The 14376-nt window shown below is 44.3% G+C and overlaps 1 protein-coding gene across 2 annotated transcripts in view; it reads left to right on the forward strand.

The window, feature by feature from the left end:
- Nucleotides 1-14376, forward strand: part of LAMA3 (laminin subunit alpha 3) — a 933952-nt gene that overhangs the window by 729121 nt on the left and 190455 nt on the right. The window lies entirely within an intron of this gene.

Genomic DNA, 14376 nt, shown 5'->3' on the forward strand with positions numbered 1-14376 from the left:
CATGCTGCTTTGACATTGATCCTCCACAATCATGTTCTTTGTTACTACACTAGGTTGAACAACCTCGGTATGAGACAATACCCAAATGATTATGGTAATGATCAGAAGTGATAATACACTATGCGGTGTCTGTCTGTCATTCCCAACGCTAAGCCATGTACTAATAAAGTTATTAAATACATTTGTTCAATGGGGGCTACTTATCTTTTAAAACTGGTTGCAATCTTTCAAGAGACGAGAATGGCCATCACTTATTGATGGAAACTATCAGAGAAAGTATTAAGAATGTTCATGTAAAACACCTGTACAAAGGTTTCATACAGTAAACACCCAAGTGATTTATATTTAGTAACACCTTATGCTAAATCAATAGAAATATTTCATGTAGTAAAATAAAAGAGAAGGCAATCCTTGTCAGGTAAAAATGTGAAATTGCCCCACAGAAGACGGAATTGTGTGTCATGACATAAAAGAACAAGCATTGAGAAAATCGATGTGGTGACTTTTGTTTAATGCATAACTAATGAGTGACGCACCATATTGACTTATTTATCAGTATATACTTATAGCGTGAACCAGGCCTCAAAGGGCACGAGTGAGATTTACATGGGTCTTAGTTTACGCAAGAATTAAATACAATGAAAAGGAATAGATGTATATTCAAGCATGTCAACTCTTTAAGGACTTCAAATGCAGATTACATCCACTAAATCGGATAAATTCAGCAGCAGTGGAACCCAAGTGAGCCTAGAGACTACTCTATTGTCAAACATAGTATGAGGGTAAGACATTAGCCTTTTCACTGTTTGGAGATCCGTGCACCCCTGTCCCTGACACTATTTTAAATCTTTGCCATTACCTTGTAGAAACATTATAAAAGCATTGTCAATGACAATGGTTGCAAGTTCCCATGACGTCTGCATATACATTCTAAGGGTCTACTGGCTACCAGGGGCAGCTCCTCCGCAATGGCGGAGGAGCTTCACCCATCTGGCCAAGAGCCAGGAGATGCAAAATGAAATGATAGTTGACTATTGTTTTATTTTTAATCTGCTGGCTCAACCAGCAGCGTAGGGAGGGGCAGGGTAGGGTCACGGAAGGAGGAGAGAGTGCACCTAAGTGCACATGTGTATTTGGTCAGCCGTCGCAGGCTCGCCAAACACACTTGCGCACTTAGGTTTCTCCACCCCGGCTGTGTTGAACAGCCGGGCTGGAGAAACTGCACAGACTCCAGAGCTGTGTCCGAGCAACAGTCTGAGCTGCTCAGATCAATTCTGGTGCTGCTTTCATGCTATCCTTAGCATGAAAACGGCATCAGGATTCCTGGGGAGCCTATGCTGGTGTCCCATTAGGGGAAGAGGAGCGAGGTGGCAGGAGTTGACAGGAATGGCAAAAAAGGCCCTTTTTTAAAAAAGTGTTTCCCCGTCCTCATCTTACCCCCCTTGCCCCTCCCTCCTTGCCCCACCCCCCTTGACATTTGTGGCAGCCACCACTGCTGTCTACACCATTTAATGACATATTTGTAGATATATTAAATGGATAGTTTGTGTGTTAAGCGGACACAGAAAAAAGAAGCCCCTCATACAAGAGGAATTTAGGGGCATATTTATACTCCGTTTGCGCCAAATTTGCGTCGTTTTTTTCAACGCAAATTCACCGCAAAACTAACGCCATATTTATACTTTGGCGTTAGACGCGTCTAGCGCCAAAGTATGAGGAATGAGCGTAATTTTTTTGCGTGAATGCCTTCCTTGCGTTAATGAGATGCAAGGTAGGCGTTCCCGTCTAAAAAAATGACTGCGACGCAAATGCGTCGTATTTATACTCCCGGGCAAAAATCACGCCCGGGAGTGGGCGGGGCAAAAAACCCCGCATTTGCGCCTCTTTTTAACGCCTGGGTCAGGGCAGGCGTTAAGGGACCTGTGGGCTCAAAATGAGCCCACAGCTGCCCTCCCATGCCCCCAGGGACCCCCCCTGCCACCCTTGCCCACCCCAGGAGGACACCCAAGGATGGAGGGACCCATCCCAGGGACATTCAGGTAAGTTCAGGTAAGTATACATTTTTTTTTTTTTTTCTTTTTTGGGCATAGGGGGGCCTGATTTGTGCCCCCCTACATGCCACAATGCCCAATGACCATGCCCAGGGGACATAAGTCCCCTGGGCATGGCCATTGGGCAAGGGGGCATGACTCCTGTCTTTACTAAGACAGGAGTCATGTAAATGGCGTCTGGGCGTCGTTAAAAATGGCGCAAATCGGGTGGAGGCGATTTATTTGCCTCAACCTGACTTGCCCCATTTTAAGACGCCCCAACACCATTTTTCCCTACGCCAGCGCTGCCTGGTGTACGTGGTTTTTTTCCACGCACACCAGGCAGCGCCGGTCTGCTAGCGCTGGCTAACGCCATTCAATAAATACGGCGCCCGCATGGTGCTTCAGAATGGCGTTAGCCGGCGCTAATCTTTTTGGCGCAAAACTGCGATAGCGCAGTTTTGCGTCAAAAAGTATAAATATGGCCCTTAATGTCTGTTATTAATGCTGCTTATATGGTGCTAAGGGGAGACAGTTTGATATTCTCAGCATGCAACCCGAGAAGGTGTTTCACATTTTAAAACTTTGGCCCATATTTATGATAGCCTTGCATCACGTTTGCACCATGCAAAGTGGTACTTGCGTGACAGAAAGTTTTCAGCCAGATTTATGATGCCATGCAAAGCCACTTTGTGTGGCCTCACAAATCTGGATTAGGCAAGGCAGCACAACTCGCTACGTTGCGCTGCTCCGCCTTGGGTAGGCATTCCATGGGCATTGCGGTAGGTGTTCCCATGCAACTCTCATGGCTTCTGTCACATTACCAGATTTGCACGACCTTGTAAACCTGGGGATGCACCAAAAGCTTCCAACATAACCATAAATTGAGATTTTAAATTCTTCCAGATTGTGAATTACACTTATACAATGTAATAAGGCAACTCAAAGGTTATCTTATGATAGAGCTAGGTCTTGGAGTAGTGAAAAACGACATTGGAAGTTTTGCACTACCAGGACATGTACAATTTTAAAATACATGCCTTCCCTTTAAAATACATTGCACCCTGCCCTTTGGGTTGTCCAGGCTTACGTTGGGGATGGCATATAAGCATAAAAAGGGAATTTTAGGGCCTGGCAAAAGGGTTATTTTGCCAGGTCGACATGGCAGTGTAAAACTGCAAATAAAGGCCCTGCAATGGCAGGCCTGAGACATGGTTAAAGGGCTACGTGGGTGGGTGGCACAATCAGTCCTGCAGGCCCACTAGTAACATTTCATTTACAAGACCTGGTTACATGTAGTACCACCTTACTAGGGACATATGAGTAAATTAAATATATCAATTGGGTATAAGCCAGTACTATCATGTTTAGGGAAGACAACACCAGCACTTTAGCACTGGTCATCAGTGGTAAAGTGCACAGAAGGCTGTCAGGTTAACAGAAGGAAACTGAGATTTTCAGATAACATTGTGTCTTCCAGGTGTGAATATCCTTCATGGGACTGGAAAGCTCTGATATATCAGTTACTGAGGACGCATTTAGATATAGTTTGCTATTGTTGGTTTGTTGGGGATGTCACACGACCAGTTCTTGTGAAAGGTCACCAAGGAGTCCATGGTAAAGTGTGAACAGTATGAGTGTCAGGATGGTGCCTTTGGGCAAACCAAGCATTAGGACAACTAGACAAGAAAGGAAGCCTTCAGACTTTATTAACTGTGCTCAGTTGGCCAGATGAGGTGAGGTCTACCTGAGGATCTTATATCTACTACCCATTCATTGATTCAAAATATGAAGCAGTACCGCATATTCAACAGCATTTAAGTCAGCTGAAAAGTTAAGGATGATTAGCAGGCAAGATTTACCAACGTCAGTGAGTCTCAAGAATCATCCACTACCTGAATCAGCCTCTGTAAAGAAGCCTGACCTAAAGTCTCTTTGGAGTTCGTTGAGTAGATTGTGCAAGGTGATGAATGGCTTGATTTGAGCCAAACAATCCTACCTGGACTTTGCCTTGATAGGATGATTTGATTTAGGGTCTGATTTAGATTTTGGCATTGGCTGTACTCCAGTGCAACAGAGTTCCTTCTCTGCCAAATTCATGATCCACCCACACGATTTATAGGCAGGCCGACCGACACTATGTCAACAACAAAGCCTACTCTGGCTCCAGCATACTCCTCCAACATCCAGACAGAATACGGGCCACCAAGGTAAGTCATCCGACTGTCTGCCAAACTTAGGCCCTGACTTATACTTTTTGGTGCAAAACTGCACTAATGCAGTTTTGCCCTGAAAAGTTTAGCACCGGCTTGCACCATTTCTGTGCACCAGCCAGGCACCATATTTATGGAATGGTGCAAGCCGGTGCAAAGGGTAGGCTAGCGTCAACAAAAATGACGTTAGTCGGGTGGAGCTGGCGGTATGGTAGAAGGGGGTTTTGCACCAAAAAATGACGTTAGGCAGGTTAGAGTAAAAAAATGACTCTACCTAGATTAGCGTCATTTTATGGCACTAAACCTACTATGCACCATGACTCCTGCCTCATAAAAGGCAGGAGTCATGCCCACCACCACAATGGCCAGCACAGGGGACAAGGGTCTCCTGGGAATGGCCATTGCACCCTGTGCCATGTATGGGGGCCCATTTCAGGGCACCCTATGGCACTTTAAAAAATAAAATAAAAAACGTACCTGTACTTACCTGTACTTACCTGGGATGGGGTCCCCCATCCTCTGCTGAGCCTCTGGTGTGGGTAGGGGTGTCCCTGGGGCCTGGGGAGGGCCCCTGTGGGCTTATTCCATGGTGTTCCACTATGGAAATAGGCTCACAGGTCCCCTAACGCCTGCCCTGCCCCAGGCGTAAACAAATGGGGCAAAGCAAGCTTTTCACCTTTTTTGACCCCTCCTGTGCACCACGGGAGTATAAATATGGCGTTAAAGCCATAGAGTCATTTTTTGCACAGGAACGCATACCTTGCATCTCATTCAGCAAGGTAGGTTTTCACGTCCAAAAAGTGACATTAACTCCATAAATTTGGAGCTAGACGGGTCTAGCGCCAAAGTATAAATATGGAGTTTGTTTTGCACCGAATTAGAATAGAAAATAATGAGGCTAATTTGGTGCAAACAGAGTATAAATATGCCCCTTAGAGTGGGTGGTCAGATGACTTTTTGTTTGCTGCCCATCACCACCTGAGAAACCTCAGTCAACTAGTAGATGATTCCCTAACGAAGGCCAGTGAGGATTTTGTTGGGTGAGAAATATAAGGCAAAGTTTGGTGTTTCCCAATTTTTCATTGAAAGGTGGGCAGGTGGCTTGCTACTAGCCAGCGTGATCGGAAAAGTTAGTCAAGGACCAGAATTTGTCACCTGTTTAACAGTGTCAAAAGTGTATGTTAAGAACAATATTATTGGCAATTCAATTTATTTATGTCTGTTTTCGGACATCAAAAGAATTAAATACTGTTGGCATTTTACATAGAAAATGCAAGTATAACACATGTTTTGAACACCCGTCGCCAGTGTATACTTAACCGTAAAGACAATTGTTTTCAAGTAGCAAACTACGTTTGTAATACATTTTTGCTGACATCTGGGGTGGTTTGCAGATCACAGCTTTGAATCCTTGCAAGTCAAACTCAGCTTTTCACCCTTTCAATCCTGATAAAATGAGCACACCTGGATGTGTGGTGAAAATAACGACCCTTTCTCAAATTGGAAGATACGACTCACAAGCCTCTGGTTTATTTGATCTGCTCCACTCCATGGAAAATACAAATACACATTCTTTGAAAGGGCACTATATAAATTCAAAGTTTCCTTTCATGTCATTTGTTGTGCTTTATCTTCTTTTCCCAAATTGCTGAAGAACTGTGGAATATACATAGTAACATTAGTAATTTCTCACTTCATCCATCGCCCACAAGAAAGCAAGATACTGTGGCTTTAAAAAAAACTCTATGGTCTTCCTTCGAAGACGTCTTGCTGAGAAATCGGTGTGGAATTACTTCTTCTCTGTCCCTAGCGTGAAGCTAGACACGCACACTTGTGCATGGAAATCCAGCTAGAGAAGGTCGTCGAGTCAACCTAAGTAAAGCAGACAAACATGTCCTATCAGAAATTGGGGGTTGCAGTCACGGTGACCCTTTTTACGATGAAATCCATAGTTACCTAGTATAGTTTTCTAATAAGATAGGGATGTTAGACACTGATCTGTTTTATTTATTTATTTATTTTTTTTCGAGTTTTATATAACGCAAACTTGACCCGAAGGTATCCTAGCGCTTCACAGAATGTGCACAGCAACATTTACCGACAATATACAAGGAAAATGATAAAAACAATGGACATACATGGTAACAGAATGGACACAATGGTGGAATAGATGGGTTATCAGCAACATTTACAGACAATATGCAAGGAAAATAATAAAAACAATAGTCATACATAGTAATTATATGTAAATGATGGTTGGGTTAATGGGTTATATGGTTTGGAGGCAGCAAAGGCAGGTTATTTCAAAAGCTTGGGGAATGCACAGTTAAATTCAAGGTAGTTTTGTTTAGGTTCAATGCTGGTTGGAGGGGGAAGTTTGTCAGGGAAGATGGTTATTTAGGAAGGTGAGTTCAAGTATTTGGATAGAACCTAAGGTTTTTTTAAGAAGTGTAGGAATGATTGATTGTTACGAAGTTCCTGTGGCAGGGCGTTCCAAATTGTAGGTGGATTCCCATAGAAGGAAAGGGTGATTTTTCATTTTTAAATTTGGGCGGAATCAGGAGTAGAGGGTTTCAGCTTCGCAGCGGCCTCTTTAGTCCAGGTTTTGATTGGTTGTTTGCGAGGTAGGTTGGTTTTTCAGTGTGAAGAGCTCTGTGGGTTATTCAGGCCATTTTGAATATACTTCTCGCTTCAATTGGTAGCCAGTTGAGTTTTTGGAATGTAGGAGTAACGTAATCATAGTAGCTGTCTCCAGAGAGAAGTCTGGCCTCTGCGTTAAGTGTGAATTTCATAGCAATAAAGGGCCATATTTATACTTTTTGACGCAAAACTGCACTAACGCAGTTTTGCGCCAAAAAAATGAGCGCCGGCTAACGCCATTCTGAAGCGCCAAGCGGGCGCCGTATTTATTGAATGGCGTTAGCCGGCGTTAGCCGACCGGCGCTGCCTGGTGTGCGTGAAAAAAAAACACGTACACCAGTAAGCGCCGGCGTAGGGAAAAATGGCGTTTGGGCGTCCAAAAATGGGGCAAGTCAGGCTGAGGCAAAAAAATCGTCTTAACCCGATTTGCGCCATTTTTTTTTGGCGCCCAGACGCCATTAACATGACTCCTGTCTTAGCAAAGACAGGAGTCATGCCCCCTAGCCCAATGGCCATGCCCAGGGGACTTCTGTCCCCTGGGCATGGTCATTGGGCATAGTGGCATGTAGGGGGGGCACAAATCAGGCCCCCCTATGCCACAAAAAAAAAATTCAAAAAATACTTACCACAACTTACCTTTTCTTCCCTGGGATGGGTCCCTCCATCCTTGGGTGTCCTCCTGGGGTGGGCAAGGGTGGCAGGGGGGGTCCCTGGGGGCTTGGGAGGGCACCTCTGGGCTCATTCTGAGCCCACAGGTCCCTTAACGCCTGCCCTGACCCAGGCGCTAAAATCCGGCGCAAATGCGGGTTTTTTAGTCCCGCCCACTCCCGGGCATCATTTTTGCCCAGGAGTATAAATACGACGCATATGCATCGCAGTAATTTTTTAAGACGGGAACGCCTACCTTGCATATCATTAACGCAAGGAAGGTGTTCACGCCAAAAAATGACGCTAACTCCATGAACTTTGGCGCTAGACGCGTCTAACGCCAAAGTATAAATATGGAGTTAGTTTTACGTCGAATTTGCGTCGAAAAAAACGACGCAAATTCGGTGCAAACGGAGTATAAATATGCCCCAAAGTGTTTTTGGGACCCCACTGATCGTTATGTTACTACAGTCAAGCTTGGAGAGGACTAAGGATTGTAGTACGGTTTTTAGGTCTTCAAATGGGATGAAGATTTGGATTTTATTTTGTGTAGGTGTTTCAGGGCGTAGAAGGCATTTTTTTCTGAGGCATTTACTTGCTACCATCAGGTGTTTTTATGTATCACACAGGCTATCAAGGCAAATGCAAGCCTTAAAATTACATATTAGAAATACAGATTCACTGCTATTGGTGGCCCAACGAAAACAACACAGGTCTTGATACACCTGCACTTAAAGTGCACACGCATTGCACCGAAAAAGAAAGATAGGAAAACAGTGACAAAGGATGGAAGCAGTGGTAACTTGAAGCTGCAGAAGTGAGATAAACAGATAGCACGTGTAGAATAGTGCAGGAAAGTGGAATAAAGAGGACCAGCTGCTGTAATCAACAAACCCTCCACTCGAAAGCCCCTGCAGACCCTGCACTTATATTTTTTATATTTCTTAACAAACTAAGCACTGCCTATTGAGTCCCTTGCTGTCAGTCCATGATTTTCTGCCCCTGTGTCATTCTGCGGTGTGAAACTTTGTTTTAAATCGCTTTAGCTCAGAAAACCAATAGAATACTTGAAAAAATAATAAATTAAGCCCTGTCTGTGAGACGTTTTCACTTAAGCCAGCTAAAGCTTATTTTCTCCCTTCCTTTTTACTCTGAGACCTCTTGGCCCTCTTTCCATGCTCAGGTCGCTCAAACGTCCTGTAAGCCACACTGTGACACTCGGTAGTCACTATTGCCAAATTAGCAAGGCAAATCTTTGCTTATGTTACACTCTACAGGAAGAAGGGTTGTTTGTGCCTTATCATGTTGGCAACAACCTCCACCAGTTCAAGGGATTATCTGTCAAAGCATATTTATGTGTATCTCTTTTACACCCCATGTGCTCTAGCATTGCCCTTCATGTACTATTCGGGTTTCACCAGTCTTTCATCTAGCAGTGTCTGGCTCTATAGATAGGAGATCTGATTCAAATAAACTCTCTGGGGGCATCTTTTGGTATTGCTGGAGAACCTGGCTGGGATTTGCAGACATAATCCCCCCAATAGAAACTTGCGAGCCCACCATACCATCACTGGGTCACTAGTTACTTTGAAGCCCACATCAGCCAATCAAATGTCTTGTCACTTAACTGTGATGGGGTCATGACAATTCCAGAATTACCTCTTGTGCTTGCTTCCTTACCCTGCAGAACCCCTCCAGACAAGGGTGTTGAGAAAGCAATGAGATGCCCTCCCCACGGGCAGGGACCTCACAATAGAGCGGATGGTCCCCTGCCAGAGCAGCAGTGACTCTGTCTTCCAGTAACCTGGTGAGCTAGTGTGTCCCGATCTATGTTATGAACATTTACAACAACGGATCACAAGTGATTTTATCAGCAGGAAATATGAGAGTGTTTGCCGCTGGTGGTGATTCAGCCACATAGGAGGGTTAAGGTTCAGCTACTGCTGATAAAGAACCGAAGGCATTACAGAACCAGCCATCTGCAGATCTGGAAACAGCACTCCGCAGATTAGAGAGGCACCACATCAAAGAACCTGGGTCCTTACTGAAACCACTTTCAATTCGTCCAAATTGTATTATTTAGCTACTTTTGTAATGTGGAATTGTGCAAACAAATGTTGACCTGTAAATATTATGGAAAAGTGCAATTATCCATCTAACCGGCAAAAGTGCAATTAACTATGTAAAAGAGTCGATGTCATGAAGAGTGATCGACTTCTGCCCAGTGAGATTGTGCTGCGAAAAAACAGAAAAAGTAGTCCAGAAACCGGTTGGAAAACATGGAGCCTCATATGTTTTCAGTACTTGGTCGCTGCGCTCAAGGAGAGCTAAACACCGGAAAAGGCATGACTTATGCATGCCTTTCACTAATGAAAGCAAGGAGATTTTAAAAGGCAAGCTCAAGAACCTGTGATAGAAACTGACGTGACATGGGCGTGGTTTGAAGCCCATAGAGAGATTACAACACGAGACGGAGCGCTTCGCGCTCGCCCCTAAAAAGGAGCTAACCGATTTTGCTTCATAGTATTGTCTTTAATATTAGAAAAGTGGAGACATTATTTTTACTTACAAAAGGTTATTTAAATGCAGCAGTAATGGGAAACCAGCTTGTACCATAGTTGTCCTGGTGCAAATAGAGTTGATTCCCTTCCCAACTACAGTAACACGTCATCAAAGTGTTTGTAATACGACCCCTGATGGGAAATAAAGCGTTATGAGGCAACACGTGCTAAACAATGATTTCGTCACCTGTTGACTAAATGTACCTTGAAATAATGTAGTAAAAGCTATGTTTATGACAGCACGTCTCGTTTATGTATTGTGATGTGTTGCTGCTCAGCTCCACAAGCTGTAGACATGTTTGAACACTCCTCTGGCTAGAACTGCGAGCATAATCAGCCAGGAAAAAATGTGCTGCACCAGGGCCAGACTAGCTGACTCGAATGTGAGTAACAGAAGTACATCCCTGTAAGGAAAACGAAGCAACAGACTACAATTAGAAACCGAAATTCTTTGACTATAAATAGGGCTTTCGGTAACATTGCATTTATTTTTTAAGCGTTTCGTCTATATTTATCACTTAATCACTTTTGGCAGTATTTACCTAAATTTATTTTGTGTTTTACCTTGTCGGGTTTGTAAAGTCACCAGGAAATAGTAGGCGCTTCAACGCTTCGTCTGGGATTGTCATCTGCAATCTATGTTAGGGATATCTAATCCCCTTATTAACTTCCTATGTTGTCTCTCTTCTTGGCCTCTCAGTCATGACTGACAGAATAAAGAGTAACTCAAAAGAAGACCTACTTTTCTGCACTTTCAGTTTTTAATAATGAATACAAACATGAAAACGGTTTCCATCAGCATGTTTGTGTAAAAACGAAAACTGGGAGCGTTGGCTAACCCCTTCAGGATTTATGGTGCACTCATTGCTAGATAAGGTTTTATGTAAGAAATAAATGAGCTCACCAATATATATCAGCAAAAGCTGCTAAGCCTGGTTTGTCCAAAGACGGCTACTTTCGTTAATTAATAACTCTACAAACGTCCTCTTAATTACCTGTCCACACACACACCTGTACATATGCCAGTAATACCAGCGTGGCATACCCATTGGGATTTATTTCCATCTGTAATCTCTGCGCGCCATTCCTCAATATGATTTGTTCCAGTATTTAGTTGTTCCAAAATGAAGTATGTCACAATTCAGTACACTCATTTTAATCTATGGTTACATTTATGGTCCCATTTAATTCTTGGGACGGAGTATCATTACCCCCAAGAATGCGGTCTGCCAGTTAAAATTATATTTGGGCGGATTTTAGGATTAATCCTAGCGGTGACTACTCCATCTCCGCCGTGATTAACCACCTCTGACGGCACTACGGAGTCTGACCTGTCATTCCACAACTTTATTTAGATGGGTGGAATTACAGGTCAATTTTCACTGCCCATGCCGTCAGGGGCAGTGAAAACTGCTAGATGCTCTGCTCACCCTGGGAGCAGACGCCTAGATTGCTATTGGAGAGGTACCCCAGCCTCCACCTCACACGCCCAGTGGTTTGCTGACCGGACGCTGATGATGCGAGCAGTAAGAGAATGCTCCTTTACCAGGCACTGATGTTTCTGGTAAAAGGCTCACAAATAAATGGGATTCAGTTGCATTGCTAGGTGACTCTTCTCAAATGAAAGCTGAAGGTAAGGAGAAGAGGACAGGTGTGATGAGGAGCCTCTCTGCATCTGGTTATTACTGATAGGTGACACGAGCAGCAAATCGAGGCAGCAGGGTCTGTCCCGTAAGCACAAATCTAGTCCTCTGGAGTCTGCAGCCCCTACCACATGGCATTGGCCGAGGTTGACTTTTCTGCCAGAGATGGCTCTCTAATGAGCTACTGATGAAAAACTCATAAAAGTCATAGCTTTCTTTATAGGAGGTTCAGCAGAAATATTGAGTGCAAAAGAAAAAGGTGTCACACCTTAGAGGTAAGGGTCAGATATTTTTATATCACACAGCTATTCCATAAGAGTAGCACATAGAAACACTGCCCTAATAGAACTTAGTTTGCTCAATATGAGCACTCCAACTGTTGTCCTTCGTGTTGTCCAGAAAAACATCCATCAACTGCAGAGTCCCTCAAGAATCACCACTCTTGCTAATTCTTATCAGGATCTACATGGCACCCCCTGCCAACATATTAGAAGCAGACACTATCTGCTGCCACTTCTAGGTGGGTGACAAAGAGGACCGCTGGAATTAGGAGGACAGGTTTGGGGAGTGAAAAACTGTCTCAAAGATGTTCTGACTTGAAAGCAGTTCAACTATCACTTTGTCAATGGAAAGAAGACAGGGCTTCTGCTCATTGCCTGCTGGATCCTTCATCTGACCCATTTATCTGGCCTGACTTGACACAGGAGGTACAAAAGCTTGAAGTGCAGGTTGTTAAGGACCTCTCCTGCAAACCATAGGCAAACACAGTCACCAATAATTCATTTTGCAACCATCAGCAGCTGTATTTAGTTCTTGCTCCGCACCATGTACCCACAAATTAGTCTTTGTGCTTGCAGGGTGTCTTCTGAAGGTTTCCAAAAAAATAACAGGGCAAGCTCCAAAGAGTACGTAAGCACACTTCCACAATCAGTTTTATAGGCTTAGTTCACAATGCATCCTCTGGAAACAGACAGTTACTTCTCAAGATCTTACAACTATGTCAGCCATTCAGGTACCTGATTTTGAACACTTTGAACCTACTTGCCATCCACAGAGCACAAACACAAGATCTGAGGTAGATGCTTTCATGTACAGAGTTCACCACTTTTGAACTTCTCCCGACCCTGTTCGCCTAACTCTTGAAAAACGTTTCGGAAAATACAGAGTCATGAATGCCAACTTTTCCTGCTCTGTTTATGAGCACCAACACATATCAGGATCATTCAGGCATCTTTCCACGGTTAGCATTATGTGCTACTCAGGCAGTCAGATGTTTAGTATTGGATTATCATGTGTGTACCCTGAGGGCCTTATTAAGAGTTTGGCAGGTGGCAGAGGCCACCCGCCAAACTCTTTGGTGTCGGAAAACTGCCACTGCGATTTTCCTCCCGCTGGCCCTATTACGAGTTTCCCGCTGGCCCAGCGGGAAACTCACCACAACATTGATGCCGGCTCGTAATCGAAGGTGCAGTGCGTCGGGTGCTACAGCCCGTTGCGCTTTTCTCTACACATAATTCAGGCAGTGAAAAGCACGATAGGGCTGTCCATGGGGACCCATGCCAAGTAATGGGCATTGCAGGGGCCTCCATGGGGTCCCCAGCACCGTCTCAACCAGCCTATACATAGCGGTGGGACCATCATGCAATAGTCTGCAGAGAGGGGAGTCGTAATCCCCTGGTGGATTAAGACCGCCGGCACTGCCAGGCTGTCGACCGGCGGCAACCTGGTGGTGCGGCAGTCAAACTGTGGCGGCTCTGTCATGGTCATAATATGGCGCTCGGACCGACACTTTGGCGGTGGTCCCACTGCCACCACGAGTGTGGCGGAATCAAGACTGCCACACTCGTAATAAGGGCCTGAGACTTGGAGTTTGCTTCATTGGGCCCTCACATGAAAGATCCTATGCACAGCTCATTCCACCCAAGGATGACTGGCTCCTCTTGGAACACTGGACTGAAAATTAACTTTTCCTCGCCTTTGGAAAACTCTCTGGGGCATCCGCAATAGGAATAAGTCAGTTAAGTAAATCAATGACTGAGGCACTCATTACGAGAAGCTGAATTTCACCTGGAGCTAAAACTATGGCTGGAATTCCACCAGCTGCAATCCTTTGTGGGTCCTGGCCTCGAATAATTGGGTCAGCATACTCCAGACCCCATAAATCCAAGCCCGGACACACTGGACCCTATGCTAAATCACACGTGGAGTGACAATGAATCTCCATGGCATAAATATTGCTTACTTTAGAGAAGTGTGAGAATATTTGAAGCAGATACTGCAGACAAATTACATATATTTACAGCAAACATTGGTTCCAACTGTATATCGGACCAAATACATAGGGTCAGATTTAGAGTTTGGTGGATGGGTTACTCCATTCGCAAACATGACAGATATACCATCTGCCACGGTATTACAAGCGCATTATGTCCTGTGGCTCTTTTAATAAGGCAAGTAGCATATCTATTACCTTTGTGATGGAGTAGCCCATCTGCTAAACTCTAAATCAACGCCATACTAATTACTAGGCGAAAAACTGGGTCAGCATAAATACGAAACAACTACTGACAGCACAATATACAACCAGCATTGGCTTGATTTGTTTACAAATCCCTGCATGCACAAACTCACTGGCCAGCAA

This window comes from Pleurodeles waltl, chromosome 2_2, assembly GCF_031143425.1.
Source record: "Pleurodeles waltl isolate 20211129_DDA chromosome 2_2, aPleWal1.hap1.20221129, whole genome shotgun sequence".
Taxonomy (NCBI): Eukaryota; Metazoa; Chordata; class Amphibia; order Caudata; family Salamandridae; genus Pleurodeles; species Pleurodeles waltl.